This window comes from Chelonoidis abingdonii, chromosome 9, assembly GCF_003597395.2.
Source record: "Chelonoidis abingdonii isolate Lonesome George chromosome 9, CheloAbing_2.0, whole genome shotgun sequence".
Taxonomy (NCBI): domain Eukaryota; kingdom Metazoa; phylum Chordata; order Testudines; family Testudinidae; genus Chelonoidis; species Chelonoidis abingdonii.
In genome coordinates, this window is record NC_133777.1 from 15428140 (window position 1) to 15444274 (window position 16135).

Sequence of the window (16135 nt, forward strand, 5' to 3'; positions counted from 1 at the left end):
GGACTGCAGGACTGGGCCTTTGGACTATTCTTCCTACGTGTGCACTTAAAAAAATATCAGCTAATATTTTAGAACATTCATTTGTGCTTATGTAAGACATTGGTATAAAACCAACACTAAATCTGACAGCACCTCCAACTTACACTGCACAAAGTGAGACTAGGGTTAGAAGTATTTTGATTTTAAACTACTTAAAAAAAGTTTCATCTCAAGTATTCAAAAAATATTATGCTTAATGCACAAAAATCCACTTCATACAGCCAGAAAAATAATCAGTTCCATATGTTCATTTTATCTGTCTTTACTAATACATCTACAAGCTGAAGTGTCACAGAAGTGCCTAGAAAGGCTGACTTTGTGGAGTAAACAGGAGACAAGTTTGAGAACCAACCTGGGGGACTAAGAGTAACTGGTTCACAGAACTGATGAATGTTGCGAATGAGGCAGCTCAGCAAACTAATAGCATGCCCTAACAGCCCTTATTTACCACCATTAGCTAGAAATAAGAAGCAAAAAGAAGAGGAAGACTGCTGTGTTTAAGAGAAAGAAAGTGATTTGTAATTATAGATGAAAATCCTCTCTTCTTTATTTCACTTAAGAGTCAGTTCCTATACAAGTCCTGATCCAGGGCTTCCAGTTGTGGAGGACAGAAGAATGGGAGGAAATTACAGCAAATATCCTCCTTACCTATAGACAGGGGGTGAATTATACTTTTTTTAATGCTACGAGGCATTTTTCAGTGTCAAACAATAATTGAAGAGAGCAGTATAATAGATTACAACCAATTTTTAAAGTCAATTTAATAAGAGTCGATTAGTTAAATTATAAGGCTTTTCATTTAAGAAAGTGATTCCAGGGCTTTATTTCCATATTGCAGATCTACCTATTTCAACTTCTGGGCTTTCCAATCATAAATGTGACAGACAGGCCCACTCTGGACTAAGTGGGTTACAGATTTTTCCCTCTGGCATGTACACTTGTGTTTAAAAATGCGGACAGCCTAAATTTAGGTTTGATTTAGCTCGATAGCTTCTGAAGGAGGTACACTCTCCAAATGCAAACTCTCTAATTTGGCTGGGTCCCAAAAAGAGTGGGACCCCAACTGAACAAAAATAAAATTTTTATTTTTTCCCCCAAGTAATTAAGTTGGCAGATCCCTTACAACAGATTATCAGTCTGCACAGTTTGCAGGCAGCTTTTCAGGACAGGCACATCTAAGTTGCACGGCACTTAACATGTGCAAGAAATGGGCCAAACTCCTCTGAATCCTCTCCACCAGAACTCTTAAAACACGCAAAACAAAGCCCCTTTCCTGAACACATTAGGAGGTTCACAGCTGGAGAAGGCACCCACCCTGCAGGACTTCTCTGCTGGAATAGCATCTCTGCTTGACAGGGCCTCCTCCAAAAGCCTCTTGCTTTATTGCCAGTTTTCTCAGCTGCCCTCTCTCCCAAGTCCCTGACTGGTCATTTATGAATCATTAAAAGTGGAATGTGCTGCAGCTTTACAAATGGAAGAATTACATGTGCAAATAGTTGCATAATCACATAGTATTTGGAAACAGAACACATTCTGGTGGGAACATTTCTCTTTGGTCTAGAAGGAGTGGGCAGGAAGTTCATTTATCCAGACGGGTGTCTCAGATGAACAAGAAAGAATAGTGTTCAAACCTTCATTACGAACAAGAGAAAATACAATTCCTTATTTTGCAATTTCCAGATATGTGGTGCAATTGTAAATTAAATCTTAAAAGTGCTACTTTGGGATGCTATCATTCCATGTGTAAAATTCCCATTTACATCAGCAGGAGTTGCGTGGGTCACAATTGGGCACATTATGCTAGACTTCTTGCTCATAAGGCGAAGTCCTTTATAAAGGTGTAATATTAGAGGTTTACAAAAACAAAAGGGGCTATTCCAGTTTAACCCAGGGATAGGAGGAAAAAAGTGGAAATGAAGACTATCATAAGAAAGAAACATACCTGCAGAGTATACTGTAACCTGAACAAGTAGGAAATATGCAATTTCACGCTGTAAATTATGTTGGCTGTTAATTATGCAGTCATATAACGAATCAAGTCTACAACTCAGAGGTGCTCCCATGCAAGACATTCAGGAAATATTAGTCTCCTTATTTACACATGCCCAAATGTTTCTGATGGAGACTTGAAGGTTTTACTCTAAAAATAACAGACTAATTTGTCTTTTTCTAGTCAAGGCCCACGTGTACTAATAACATTATAAACAAGCCCAATCCAACTTTGGGGAAAAGGATAGATTTTGAACCAGATTCAAACTTCACAGCCAAATCTTATCTCCAATTTTTACTTTAAATATTGCATCATCAAGCAAGGGCCATAAAAGTTAATAAGATGGGAATTTAGGAGTAAGAGAGGGAGGGGAAGGAAAGTGTAGCCCTACTACTTGACAGGAAAGGAGAACTAACAACAGATATGATCAAGAGGGCTGAGGTTTTTTAAACACCTATTTTGTTTCAGACTTTCCTTAAAAAAAAAAAAAAAAATTGTGATCAGATGCTTAACAAAAAGAGGGAAAAGAACACAAATCACAATAGGGAAAGAACAGGTTGAAGATTATTGGGTAAGTTAGATGCATGTATTCAAGGCAGCAGAGCCTGATGAAATTCACCCCTCTGGTATCAAGTATCAGAAAGGTAGCCATGTTAGTCTGGATCTGTAAAAAGCGACAAAGAGTCCTGTGATAGATAAATATTTATACCTGCCTCTGGAAATTTCCACCACATGCGTCTGATGAAGTGGGTATTCGTCCATGAAAGCTTATGCTCCAATACTTTTGTTAGTCTATATAGGTGCCACAGGACTCTGTCACATCCTACGGTACTTAAGGAATTAGCTTAAGAAGTCTCAGGACCATCAGCAATTATCTCTGAGACCTCATGGAGGCTGGGTGAGGTCCCAGAAGACTGGAGAAAGGCAATCATAGTATCTATCTTTTTAAAAGGGAACAAAAGGACCTGGGGAATTACAGACCTATCAGCCGAATGTTGATACCTAAAACGATACTGGAACAAGCTATTAAACAATCAATTTGTAAACACCTAGAGGATAACAGGGTAATAAGTAATAGGCAACATGGATTTGTCAAGAGCAAATCATGCTCAACCAACCTAACTTTCTTCTTTGATAGGGTTACTGGTCTATTAGATGAGGAGGAAGCATTATACATGATTTATTTTGATTTTACTAAAGCTTTAGAGAGTCCCACATGACATTCTCACAAGCACACTATAGAAATTACTATAAAGTGGGTGCATAACTGGTTGAAAGGTCATATGCAAAGACTAGTTATGAATGGTTCACTGTGAGGCTACAGTCAGGGGCAACAACAGGCGAGGAGGTGCACGCAGCACCCTCCCCCCCCGCACCGAACATGGGGGAGGAAAGGGAGATTCCTGGATCTGAGAGGGGCCCTAGGAGCACATGCAGTGACAGTGATGGGGGTGAGTGTGCTGCTTGGGGGGGGGCAGGAAATGGGGGCTTCTCCCCCAGAGCTTGCTGCTGCCGGCAGGGAAAGAGCTGGTGGGAGTCCTCCTCTCTCGCCCCTGTCCCGGAGCAGCCTGCCTGCACCTCAAACTCATCCCCAGCCCTGCCCCACTCCGAGCCCACACCCCCAGTCAGAGCTTTCACCCCCCACCGCACCCTCAACCCTCTGACCGAGCCCTGAGCCCCTCCAGCACCCCAAACCTCCCAGCCCCCGACAGAGCCCTCACCCCTACTCTGACCCTGAGCCCCTCCCATACTCCAAACTCCTCATCTGCAGCAACAACCCACAGCCCTCACCCCTACACCCCATCCCTCTGCACCCCTCCCATTCCCAAACTCCCTCCCAGAACCTGCACCCCCTCCCTCCATACCCCCTTCCAGAGCCTGCATCCCAATCCCCGGCCCTGCACCCCAGGCCTCCTCCCTCACCCAAACTCCCTCCCAGAGCCTTGGGCGAACGGGCAGGGGGCAGAGTTAGGGGGGCGGAGTTTGGGCCAGGGCAGGTTCTGGGCACCACCAAAATTTCTACAAACCTGCCACCCCTGATCCTGCCCTGCAGACCTGAACTCCCAGCATTCTCAGGACACATGCTGATCCCTAGTGGCCAATGCTGATATTCAGCACCTCCCTCCTCTCTTAACCTGTGAGTCTCTCTCTGGATTGGAACTGGACTGGAACCAGAGACCATCTTGGAAGCAACATTACCAGCCCAAGCAGTCAAAAATCATGAGTTTGACTCCCCAAAATCAGAGGCTCTACTGCCGCCACTTCATTCATTCTTCGGCAGCAATTTGGCAGAAGGCCCTTCCCTCGAGAGGGAATGAGGGACCCGCCGCCGAAGAGCCGGCCTTGCGGGAGGGCGCCATTTTATATTTTGCCTCGGGTGCAAAAATACATAGTTACGGCTCTGGTGCGGGGCTGAGGATGAGGGGTTTCGGGTTCAAGAGAAGGCTCCGGGCTGGGGTAGGGAGAAGGGCCAAGATCAGGGCCTTGGAGGGGCGGAGAAAGGGGGGTGAGGCCCCTGGCCCCCCTCACTTTTGGGAAGGCTCCGACGCTCTTGTCTGGTCAAGAAAGACGAAGCTGGCAGTCTTCTTCAGGACTCCCTTTCCATCCTAGGGGAAATTACAGACTCAGTCCTGCAGTTTTTCCACCTACCAAAATTCTCATTCAGTGAGTTCCTATTGAGCTTTTTATATAAAGGGAAACTAAATGACCAGACAAGAAACTGATCAACATAATCTGGCATCACAACACAAGAGTAGGGAATCTAACAGACGCTTTTTTCTGAAAAATGATAAAATATTACTGTGCCTGTGTACTAAAGGATCATCTTTTTAAAGCTACCTTTAATGAGAAAAGTTGTCTGCTTAAAATTGTTTAAAAAAAAAAAAAATCTACCTACAAGTAGATACCAGTACTTAATGCAACTGGGGAACTAACTATGTAGCACTTAATTTTCTTTTAATTAAACCTTATATTATCATCAAATTGTGAGTTTAAAAGATCTCCAAAATGTAATGAAATAAACGTTACACAGATGTTCACCAAAAACAAGAATGTTTTTACTTCATAGCAACCGAATAGGTCAAACCACTTCCTTTTTCAGACAAATCTCAAAGGACCACAAAACAAATGGTTTTCTAGTGGATTTTATATGTCTATCCCTGCTAAGAGGAAACACTGCTGTCCAAAAAATTTGCTTTCCCATGAAATTGTTGGATTCTTTTTAAAATTAAAATCACTTTGCCAGATATTTGCTTGAAAACTACACATACATGTTAAAAATAAAGTTACTTTAATATTGTGTGATTTTTTAATGAAGATGCACACAAGTCAAATAACTAACTCTATGAAGAGACTACCAAGTGAAGCACTCAGACCCAGGAATGCCCAAGTAAAGTTGTGTGGACTACATTATTCTCTGCTCCCAGGTACTTTTAATTACATGATCACATACGATATATTCCTGCTTCAATCAGAGCACAGGACAAATGTGCTCAAGGAATGAGTCAGTTCTTAAATGGTTATTTTTATCTTGAAGGTTCAGCACGTACCTATGTACCTTATTAACTACACATGCACTCACACCCTTTACTAAGGGCGTTTCACCAAGATGTATACTTAAATATCTTGCTGAATTCTAGAACTAAGGGAGAAAAGGATCATACAGGGGATGTTTCATTTGCTGTACACCATCCACTTTTTGAAATTAATTAACCTGGGGAAACCTTGCCTCATTCAATCACCACAGTCTACTGACTCATTCATTGTCCATCCTGATGCACATGTTGTATGAGATGAAATATTATGTGATCACATAATCAACGACTATACCTTGAAAGAATACACTCAAGGAGGCGCTGCAAAAAAAATAGAATATAAACTCTTCAGAGCAAGAATTAAGTAAAAAACAAGAGAGAACAAAGAGATTAGGGTTGCCAGTTTTGGTAGGACATATTCATCACATGACATAATCTTTAATTAAAGATTACTCTTTAATTCCTGGAGACTCCAGGACAATCCTGAATGGTTGGCAACCCTAAAAAAGATAGACAGCAGAGTACAAGGAAACTAGACAACAGGTATCAGCATGACAGGCAGCACACTAACAGCCTAGCTGTTGTCTTTTTATAATTTTTTTTGGGGGGGGGGCAGGCACCAAAGAAAAGGAGAGATATAAGGAGGGTTTTAAACGAGAATAAAGTTTTAGTGCGAGGATGTTCATGGGGAGTGTGTATAAAAATTTAACCAAGTGAGCAATGCAATGTGGCACTAAGGGCAAATCAGAGGCAGAAGCTGAAATCTCAAAGGATGAGAGATGATAGGTAGGCTATGAAGGGCCCTGGAAGTGAAGACAAGGGGCTTATGTCTGATGTGATAGAAAAAGGGGGAGACCATGGAGGTATGCAAAGAGACGAATGACATGGTCAAAGCAACATGTTAGGAAAATGATTTCTGAATGGATGTCACTGAGGCACATTTGCATTTGTCAAGGCCAGAGAGAAGAAGTTACAGTAATTCAGACAAGAAGATGAAAGCCTTAACAAGAGTTTTAGCTGCACAGACAGACAGAAAAGTATCTTAGAGATGATATGCAGAAAGCACCAGCAAGATGTAGACATAGTCTGGATGTGAGGACCTACAGAGAGGTCTGAGACGAAGATGACACCCAAGATATGGGCCTCAGCAACAGGCAGGATGGTGGCATTGTTCACAATAAATGACAAAGGAGCTAGTGAGGAAGGTTCAGGGCCGCCCGGGGGGGGGGCAAGTGGGGCAATTTGCCCCAGGCCCCGCAGGGGCCCCCAAGAGAACGACCAAGGCTCCCACCTCCACCCCTCTCCTGGAGCCTCAGCATAACAAGCAGCGATCCTGCATGGCGCTGCAGCGTCCATCCGGCGGGCCTCCTGAGCTCCACCCCGCTCAGAGCCGCGTGGTCAGGGGGTGGGGCTGCGAGCTCCGGGCTGAGCGGAAGGAGCTCAGGAGGCCGGCAGGAGGCACGCTGCAGCTGTTCAGGGGCACACTGAGCTCTGGGTGAGCCAGGGGCAGGGAGTCTTGGGGCCAGTCAGGGAGAGGACAGAGGTTGGGGGGGCGGTCAAGGGACAGGGAATGGGGGGGGTTGGATTGTAGGCATTCGGGGGGGTTGTCAGGACTCAGTGAGGGGGTGGAAAGGGGTCAGGGCAGTCAGGGGACAGGGAGCAGGGGTGGGGTCCCGAGGTGGTGGTTGGGTGGGGTTTCTGGGGGACAGTGAGGGGACAAGGAGCAGGATGGGTCAGGGATTCTGAGGAGGCCAGTCCGTTTGGGAGGCACAGCCTTCCCTGCCCTAAAGCTCATTCAGCAGTTTGAGGCTTGCAGAAGAGCCAAGCTGTTAGGTTTTCCGTTAGGGCTTCCTTCCCTTTCACTTCTCAAATGCCAAATTATAGTCAATATTTAATTTCAGTGCCATAGGGAGATTCATGTCAGGGGAGGGTAGCTTCATTTAAAATTAGCCACTGGAGGAAGGATCACAGAAAAGAGCAATTATCCTTCCCACCCTACAATGGAGACCCCCGAACCCCTGCATCCCTGAGGCTTCAGAGGGTTAATTCAATGGTTCACAACTTTTGTCCTGGTGACCCCTTCACATAACAAACATCTGAGTGCGACTCCCTCCTTATAAATTGAAAACACTTTTATATATTAACACTATTATAATCTGGAGGCAAAGCGGGTTTGAGGTGGAGCTGCACGCTCGCAAACCCCAGTAATAACTTGTGACCCGAGGTCCAACCTCCAGTTTGAGAACCCTGGTTAATTTAATTTTAGCACCATGTGTCATTCACATGCATGTGCTATTTTGAGCATTTCAGTTTTTCACAACATAGCTCTCCCAGATCTGGAACAAGCTTAAATGCTCAGTTCGTGGAGTATGTGCATAACCTATGCTAAGGACAAACCACAGTAACCGTCTGCAGTTTTTGAGGGACCGACGGCCCATGCCAGTCTCTAGAAAGAGATAAATGCATGGAGGTTAAGTCCATTAATGCTATTAGCCAGGATGGTAAGAATGGTGTCCTAGCTCTGTTTGTCAGAGGTAATGATGGATGGGAAGAGAGATCACTTGATATACCTTGGTTCACTCCCTCTGGGCACTTGGCATGCCATTGTCAGTAGACAGAAACTGGGCTGGTGACCTTTGGTTGACCCAATATGCTTTCTTATGTTCTACACCTAACAAAGCCAAAGTTATGTAGTCAAGGAAGCCAGCAGTGTATCAAACCTGGAAAAATCTCTGACTGGATGGCTCAGCATTTGGTCACAACTGAGCTGGTTCAAAGTTTTGGATTTTTTTAAGCAGAATTTTTTATTGTTTCTTTAAACAATCAAACACGCAACAGCAAAAATTTGGCCACACAGTTCTGAAACCTCAAAACCAGTTCAAGTTGGCAGATGAATTTCAGCTTTCAATTAAAAAAAAACACAAATTGATGGAAGCAGACATTTTCCATGATTTTTCTGCTTTTTAAAAACCTAGTTTTCAATCCAAAAAAAGTTTTGATGGAAATATTGTCCACCCTTTCATGAGCTTTAGTGCCTTTTAGCCCCTACTGATACTGAGAACCAGTGATACCTTGTAAAGAAGTTTTCTCAAAACTGGGTTTGTGCTGAGATGTGGAAGGTTTATTTTTCCCAGGTCTGCCTGTGGAGGGGAGCAAGTGGGGCAATTTGCCCTGGGCCCCACAGGGGCCCCCACGAGAATATAGTATTGCAATTTTTTTATGGAAGGGGCCCCCGAAATGCCTTTGCCCCAGGCCCCCTGAATCCTCTGGGCGGCCCTGGGAAGGCTTATCAGAAGGTGGGGCAGGGGGTGTTGGTGATGAAAGGGAGATGGGGCAGCAGATGGAGAGGTAAACTGTGTGGGTCACAAATGGGATTTTTTTAAGATGGGACAGGCAAAAGAATGCTTATGTTGTATGGGGAAAGAATAAGAGGAGAGTGACAGGTTAAGAGAAAGGGAAGGGATGAGCATGGACATGAGAAAGATCAGGAGATGGGATGGGGTTATTGAGGCAAGTAGAGAGTTTAGCGCAGTGGTTTTCAAACTTTTTTCCTGGGGACCCAGTTGAAGAAAATTATTGATGCCTGCAACTCAATGGAGCTGGGGATGAGGGGTTTGGGATGTAGGAGGAACTCAAGAGCTGGGGCACGGGGGTGAGGGCTGCGGGGTGGGGCTGGGAATGAGGGGTTTGGGGTGCAGGAAGGGTTTCCAGGTTTGGGGGGCTCAGGGCTCAGACAGAGGATTGGGGCGCGGACTTACCTCTGGTGGCTCCTGGTCAGCGGTGCAGCCGGGGTGCAGAGGCAGGTTTCTAGTCTGTCCTGGCACCATGGGCCGTGCTCTGCCCCTGAAGCAGCGGGTGCGGCTCCTAGGAGGAGGCGCACAAGTGGCTCTGCCCGGTTCTTGCCCACTGGCACCACTCTCCCCCCGCTCCCCAGCTCCCATTGGCCAAGTGTGGAGCCAGTACTCAGGGCAGGGGCAGCGCTGGAGTCCCATGGTCCTCCTGCCTAGAAGCCGGACTCGCTGCTGGCCACTTCCAGGGTGCAGTGCAGTGTCGGAGCAGGCAGACACTAGCCTGCCTTAGCTGGGCAGCACCACCAACAGGACTTTTAACATCCTCGTCAGCGGTGCTGACCAGAGCGACCCAGTGCCTTACATGTCAAGACTGACTCGAACTTTGAAAAACGCTGGTTTAGAGGACAGCAAACATCTGCATTTGAGAGGGAAGAAGGAAAGAGTTGTAGGAGAGGGAAGAGAAGCAAGCTGAGGGAAGGGGAAAGTCAGATTTTGTCAATATTCTCCAGCGTAAAAAACGTCAAGATTCTATGCAGAGATGGAAGCAGAGGCACAAAGAGGGAGGGTTTGAGTAGTTCATCTTGTGAGTGAACTGGAGCATATATTCTACAAAGAAATCCAATCTTGCTTTAAAAAGGGTAGACCCTCAGTTAGTGTAGTCACATCTCCACTGACTAAGGGATGGAGAATCTACCACACTCCTTGGTAAGTTGTTCCAGTGGTTAATTGCCCTAGCCTCTTAAAAACTGCCCCTTATTTCTAGTTTGACTTCTTCTATCCACTGGATATTGTTATATATTTGTCTGAGATTAAAGACTTTTTTAGTATTATCGTCTCTCTGTGTAGGTACCCATAAACCATGTTCAAATTGTCTCTTAACTTTCTCTTTGACAAAGTAAATAATCTGTATTCCTTCAGTCTCTCATTGTAAGATCTGCTTGCCAGACATCAAATCATTCTTATTGGTCTTTTCTGACCCCGTTAAAAAATTTTCAATGTCCTTTTGAAAATTGTTAAGTATCAGAGGGGTAGCCGTGTTAGTCTGAATTTGTAAAAGCAGCAAAGAATCCTGTGGCACCATATAGACTAACAGACGTTTTGGAGCATGAGCTTTTGTGGGTGAATACCCACTTTGTCAGATGCGTCTGTTAGTCTATAAGGTGCCACAGGATTCTTTGCTGCTTAAAAAGTGTTGACACCTGGCCTGGACGCAGTATTCCAGTAGTGATTTTACCAATGCCATATGGAGAGCAAATATCTTTCTATTCCAATTTTATATTCTTCAGTTTGTACATCCAAGGATCACATTAGCCATTTTAGCAATAGCATTGCAACAACATTCATTAGCCATTTCAGCAATAGCGTTGCAACCACATTCAGTTGGTTATCTACCATTATCCCCTGTCATTGCTTTGCAGTATATAATCCCATTCTCTATGTATAATATATAACCTTGTACTTGTCTATATTAATACATATTGTTTCACTGTATCATGACATCCAAAGAACAATGTGTAAGAGACTATTTATTATTTACCACCTCATGAAGTTTTGCAATCTCTGCAAACTTTATCGGCAATTATTTCATGTTTTCTTCTGATGATTGAAAGGGAACAGTCAATAGCACTGAGCCAAGAACAAATCCGTAAGATTTCCCCATTAAATTTAAAACTATAATGATTAATGGGAATCATCAATCAGTTAGCTAGTTTTTAATCCATTTAATGTGTCATGCTGATTTCCCATAGAACTATTTTTTAACCCAAATCTCATGTAATATATTAAAATTCTATAAGGTATTTGACATGACCAGTTATCCTTTGCAACCAAACTTGTAATTACATCAAGAGCAAGGCCTATTTATCATGAAACCATCCTGACTGATATTCATTATATTTCTGTCCATTAGTACTATACTGATTCAGTTTCGTATCAACTGCTCCATTATTTTGCCTGCGATCAATGTCCAGCTAACTAGTCTAAACCAAGGTCATCCCATTTACCCTTTTTAATTACTGGCAGAACCCAGGCTCTCTCTATTTGGAATTTCCCCAGATTTTTGTTTTTTAATTAACATCAATCCTCAGAGAGCTTCTTGACCAACTCTTTAAAACTGCAGGTGCAAGTTATCCAGACCCAGTGCTCTGAAATTAGACATATGTAATAGATGCTGGTTAACACTTTTTGGTTACTGTTGGAATTTAAGCATATCATATTATATGACTACAGCATATAGTTATGGCTCCAAACACAGAAAAGAAATATTTGTGTATAATACATGATGCAGTGAATTTCCAGTTCACACGCATTTTTCAGTGCATATTCTCCCTTCTACAGGCTTTTACAGAGAAATGGAAAATATGGGACACAAAAAGGTTGACTAGAGCCTAAGAATACTTCTTTTTAACTCCTACCATACTTAAATTAATTTTCTTGAAAACCAGTTTTAATTCTTTTACCTGTTTTTTCTCAGGGAACTTTTGCCTTTATTATTAAATTTATCATCCTTTAACCTAAAAATGGATAACTGTGCTTTTCCATTTAGACACAGTGAAAGCAGACTTACGACATTTGCTTTGTCAGCAAGTTCTTCTTCTGTGGCCTGTGTGAAATGTGCTGGTGGTTTCAGTCTAGTTCCTCCCGGGCAGGTGCCTACACCACAGAAACCAACACCCCACTTGGCATTCTCGTCGGCAGTTCCAGCAGAGAGGTCAAGGATTGAAAGAACTTGAATACTCAATTACCTTTCATGCAAAGAAATGCCTCAGAGTTTAGGACTGAAGTACAGAGTTTAGGGAAAAATATGGAGAAGTTTACATTGCACTGCTTGTGCTGTAGCTAGGGTGACCAGACAGCGAGTGTGAAAACTTGGGAAGGGAGTGGAGGATAATAGAAGCCTATATAAGAAAAAGACCCAAAAATCGGGACTGTCCCTATAAAATCAGGACATCTGGTCACCCTAGCTGTAGCTGTTTGGGAAGGGTGGAGGGATTTGTCTCTCTGTGAATTCAGCACCTTTTACTTTGTTTAAAAACCAATGACCCCCCCCCCCCCCAAGCTACTAATTAAAAAAAGAGTAAGTGACTGATTTTGCAGTCCTTTCATAGGCAGAATTCTTCATGACCTGAATGGGAGAGAATATGCAACAACTGTCTAAGCGGTACTGGAATCAAATTCAAGAAAACAAATGTAACAGAATTAGAACTGATCCTAATACAAAATAACTGGAGCTATATTCTGCCATAAATTTTTATGCAGAATAATCCGATTTGACTAAGAATTTTAAGGCCTGGAAATTATCTCAAAACAAACTTTCACTATTTATCACTACACAAGCATAACACCTGCTACCAAATGCAAGGACCTCAGATATTCAAATGCAACACTAGCACCATACTAACTGCAGCAAGAGATGCTTCAGTCTAGTAAAGTTATAAAAGAAAACATTTCAAGCTGGGGAAGGAAGGCGAATCAACATCATCTCCTGAACTAAATACAAAGATCCTTGTAATTAGAACACAACAGACAGCTGAAATAAAACACTGATTAATTTGGATCATATATTACTTCTATTCCATGCACAGAGCCCCTTTGAAATCAATGGGAGTTTTATGTGATAATAGATGGTATGGCATGGGCCTTTATGCCCACATTTATACTACCGGAAACGTGTCGGGGGGGGGGGGGAGATTTTAAACTAGTAGGGAGCATGTCCTACATTTGACAGCTTCTCTATCAAATTTTATTTTTCTTTTTTAATGATAATGCATAGCTGTTTTCATCCACACATCTCAAAATATTTTACTAAAAGAGGACCATATAACTTTTTCCCATTTTACAGATGAGGAAATGGAGGCACAAAGAGATGAACTCAAGATCACACATCAGGCTAATGATAGTGCTGATAACAGAACTCAGGTCTTCTTAATCCCAGTCCAATGCCCTAGCCACTGATTCACACTGTCAAATTCATTTATTTTTATGAATTGAACACCTCTTTATGTTGGTCTTTCAGTGACAGGCAAGAGAAAACTATTTTTAACATAATAAAAATGGAATTTTAACAGCTCAGAAATCAGCACAGAGTCTCAGGGCAGGCGTAGCTAAAACTGCTGTTAATTCATTTTTAAAACTGACTAGATTTCAAGTTGACACTTCACTCTGTATATGTAATCTCTTGTCATGATATGGTCAATTTTCTTACCACTTCTCATTCCAAAATCTAGTTAGTTTAAAATAATGTTAAACTAATCCTACTCTACCAACGGAAGTTTTGAACAAGAAAGGAAAGCAGAATTAGGCTTTTTCTTATTAAAATTAGTGTAATAATCACAAAAGGCTAATGTAACAGTTCAAATACGCTTAATGTAGAGACAGGGCAGTTTCAGTTATTTGGATCTGTAATATTATAACGCTAAGGACACTTGTAAACTATACAATAATTTGACCACCTTGAATAGTACATTTTTTATTAAATGAGATGTGACAAATAATCTGAGAAGAATAATAGAAGTGACTTTTTCAGTAAAAAGCAGATCCATTCTGAGGCTCCAATCTTTGCACGGTGCCAAGTACTTCAAATCCAATGTACCTCAATGGGAACTGAAGGTGTTCAGAACCTCAAAGTAGGCTCTCTGCACCTTGCAGAACTGGACCTTAAGGCTGAAGAAACCAATTTTTCACATACTCTGCAGTGTGAAAGTTAATATATTTTTGCTGATTCAAGCTCATACAAGTGAAAAATATTTATATTAGATGGATTGAATGTCAATAAACAAGCATATTAATGTATTCTTCATATATGTGAAAATTCAGTGATATACTGTTGATATACCATTGATGTAATACCAAGTTGTTTAAAACATTAAATCTTTAATTTACTATTTTTCTGCTATTTACTACAGTGTTTTCCCATTACTATTAGTAATAGTAAAACCACTTTTTTTCCTTTTCTTCTTTTTAAAGAAAAGTCGTATCTTATTGACAAAACAGCTAAGGGAAATAAATGCTGAGAAATATTGATGTTTACAGACAGACTGTTTGTAGGATATTTTTCTGTGATGTTACTGATGCATCATGGCATTTTTTTCACTTGTCAAAACAAATACCACACCCACTTTATTTCGGAGTTTTCCCTTACTACTTTAAGAGCTAGCAATCACATTACATCTACTAATCTTACCACTCATTACTTGACATATTTATAATGAAACAAATACATTCATGCATACACAATTACTGTTTATTTTATTTGGAAGACATCTTGATTAACAACCTTATCCTGAAAAACTACCTCTGATATGGACAACAGTTAGTCAGCATCCTTATTACTGATGGCATTGATAATTGGCTAGTCAGACAAAAAAGCTTCACACAGACAACGCATTTCAGATTAAACAGAGAAAGCCCTGGTGCAAATCTGTTTGGGGTCTATTAGCTCACGTAATTCTACAAACTAACTCCTGAAAGGTCACAGTTGTACTAAAAGATGGTGAAAGAGGCACGTCCTGATTTTCTAAGATGTGTATTTGGAAACATTTACATTACTGCCTATGGAAATTGTTTACCTTGTGTAAACTGGATGAACCACTCAGTGATTATCATTGCACCTACATTAAAATTACACACAGATGCAGGGCTGTTGCAGAATATAATTAGCCTTTTCACTGTACATTATTTACTGCAAAACACACACAATTTCTTATAGGAGCAGCAGCTGCATACAGTGTGCAATGATTTCACTGTGTTGAGACACAAGAACAAACAACTGGCTGTCAATATAACACCATGGGGGCAAGTCAACCCTGAGAGCTGGCCAAACATAGATGCATACAGTGAGTTCTACTGTCAGGGTGTTTAAATTGACTTCTCTTTTCCAGCACACTCTCACACAGACCCTAAGCAAGTGTGCATTCATTTTTCCTCCCTCAGAAATGTTTGACCTTTTGGGGGGTAGAGGAGATTCATAAATTAGGGTGCACAGAGCCCTCTATTGTTGTCATTAGCACATGGAACTTGAGCAAGTCAATCCTAATAGGAGCAATGTCCCTAGACTAGGAACAGCAAAGACTGGCAGTACTTGCACATCCCTGCCAAAAGGATAAGGCCCATTTCTCCTCCAACAACATTCCTCTTTATTCAGGATGCAGAAGCCTGAAAACTATTCACTACTTGTTATTATAGTCACTTCCCTTGGTTTTCCCCCAAGAGACATTAATAAACATGCAAAAAGAAGGTCTAGGGGGGATAGTGTGGGGGCTGAGAGAGACGTGTATGAATGGGATTGTTATGTGGGGGAGGGAAGGAAGGGCAAAGGGGATGTATGGTGGGGAACACAAGTGGGCGAAGGGTGAGAGGGACAATAGGGCAGGTGGAGGGAACAGGGTGAAAATACCGGGTAAGTGCTTTGCATTAAAGATGATGGGGGGGAGGCACAGTCGGGGATGTCGATACGGGGGGCAGGGTGGGAGTGATGGGGTATCCCAGGGCGCTCGGCAGAACCCGTATGTTGTTGCAGGGGAGCAAAGAGATGGGGTGAGGGGCAGGCAGGAGGGTGTGGCGAGTGTTACGAGAAGGGGCAGCACGGGTGGGAGGCGATGGGAGGGCGCGGCGGAGGTGGGCTGCTCGTGCGTGGGAGACAGGATCGGCGTCTCCCTGAGAGCAGGACGGTCCAGACAGGGAGGGAGACACCCGCTGCCCTCCCCACTAGCAAACACACAGCGCCTGAACGCGGAAAGCAGGGGCGGGGGACGTGCCCCCCAGCGCGAAGCCTCACGCCACGA

At 42.7% G+C, this 16135-nt stretch overlaps 1 protein-coding gene across 1 annotated transcript in view; it reads right to left on the bottom strand.

Moving 5' to 3' along the window:
* The window catches only part of CYTH3 (cytohesin 3), a 91222-nt gene that overhangs the window by 74815 nt on the left and 272 nt on the right, over window positions 1-16135 (bottom strand). The window lies entirely within an intron of this gene.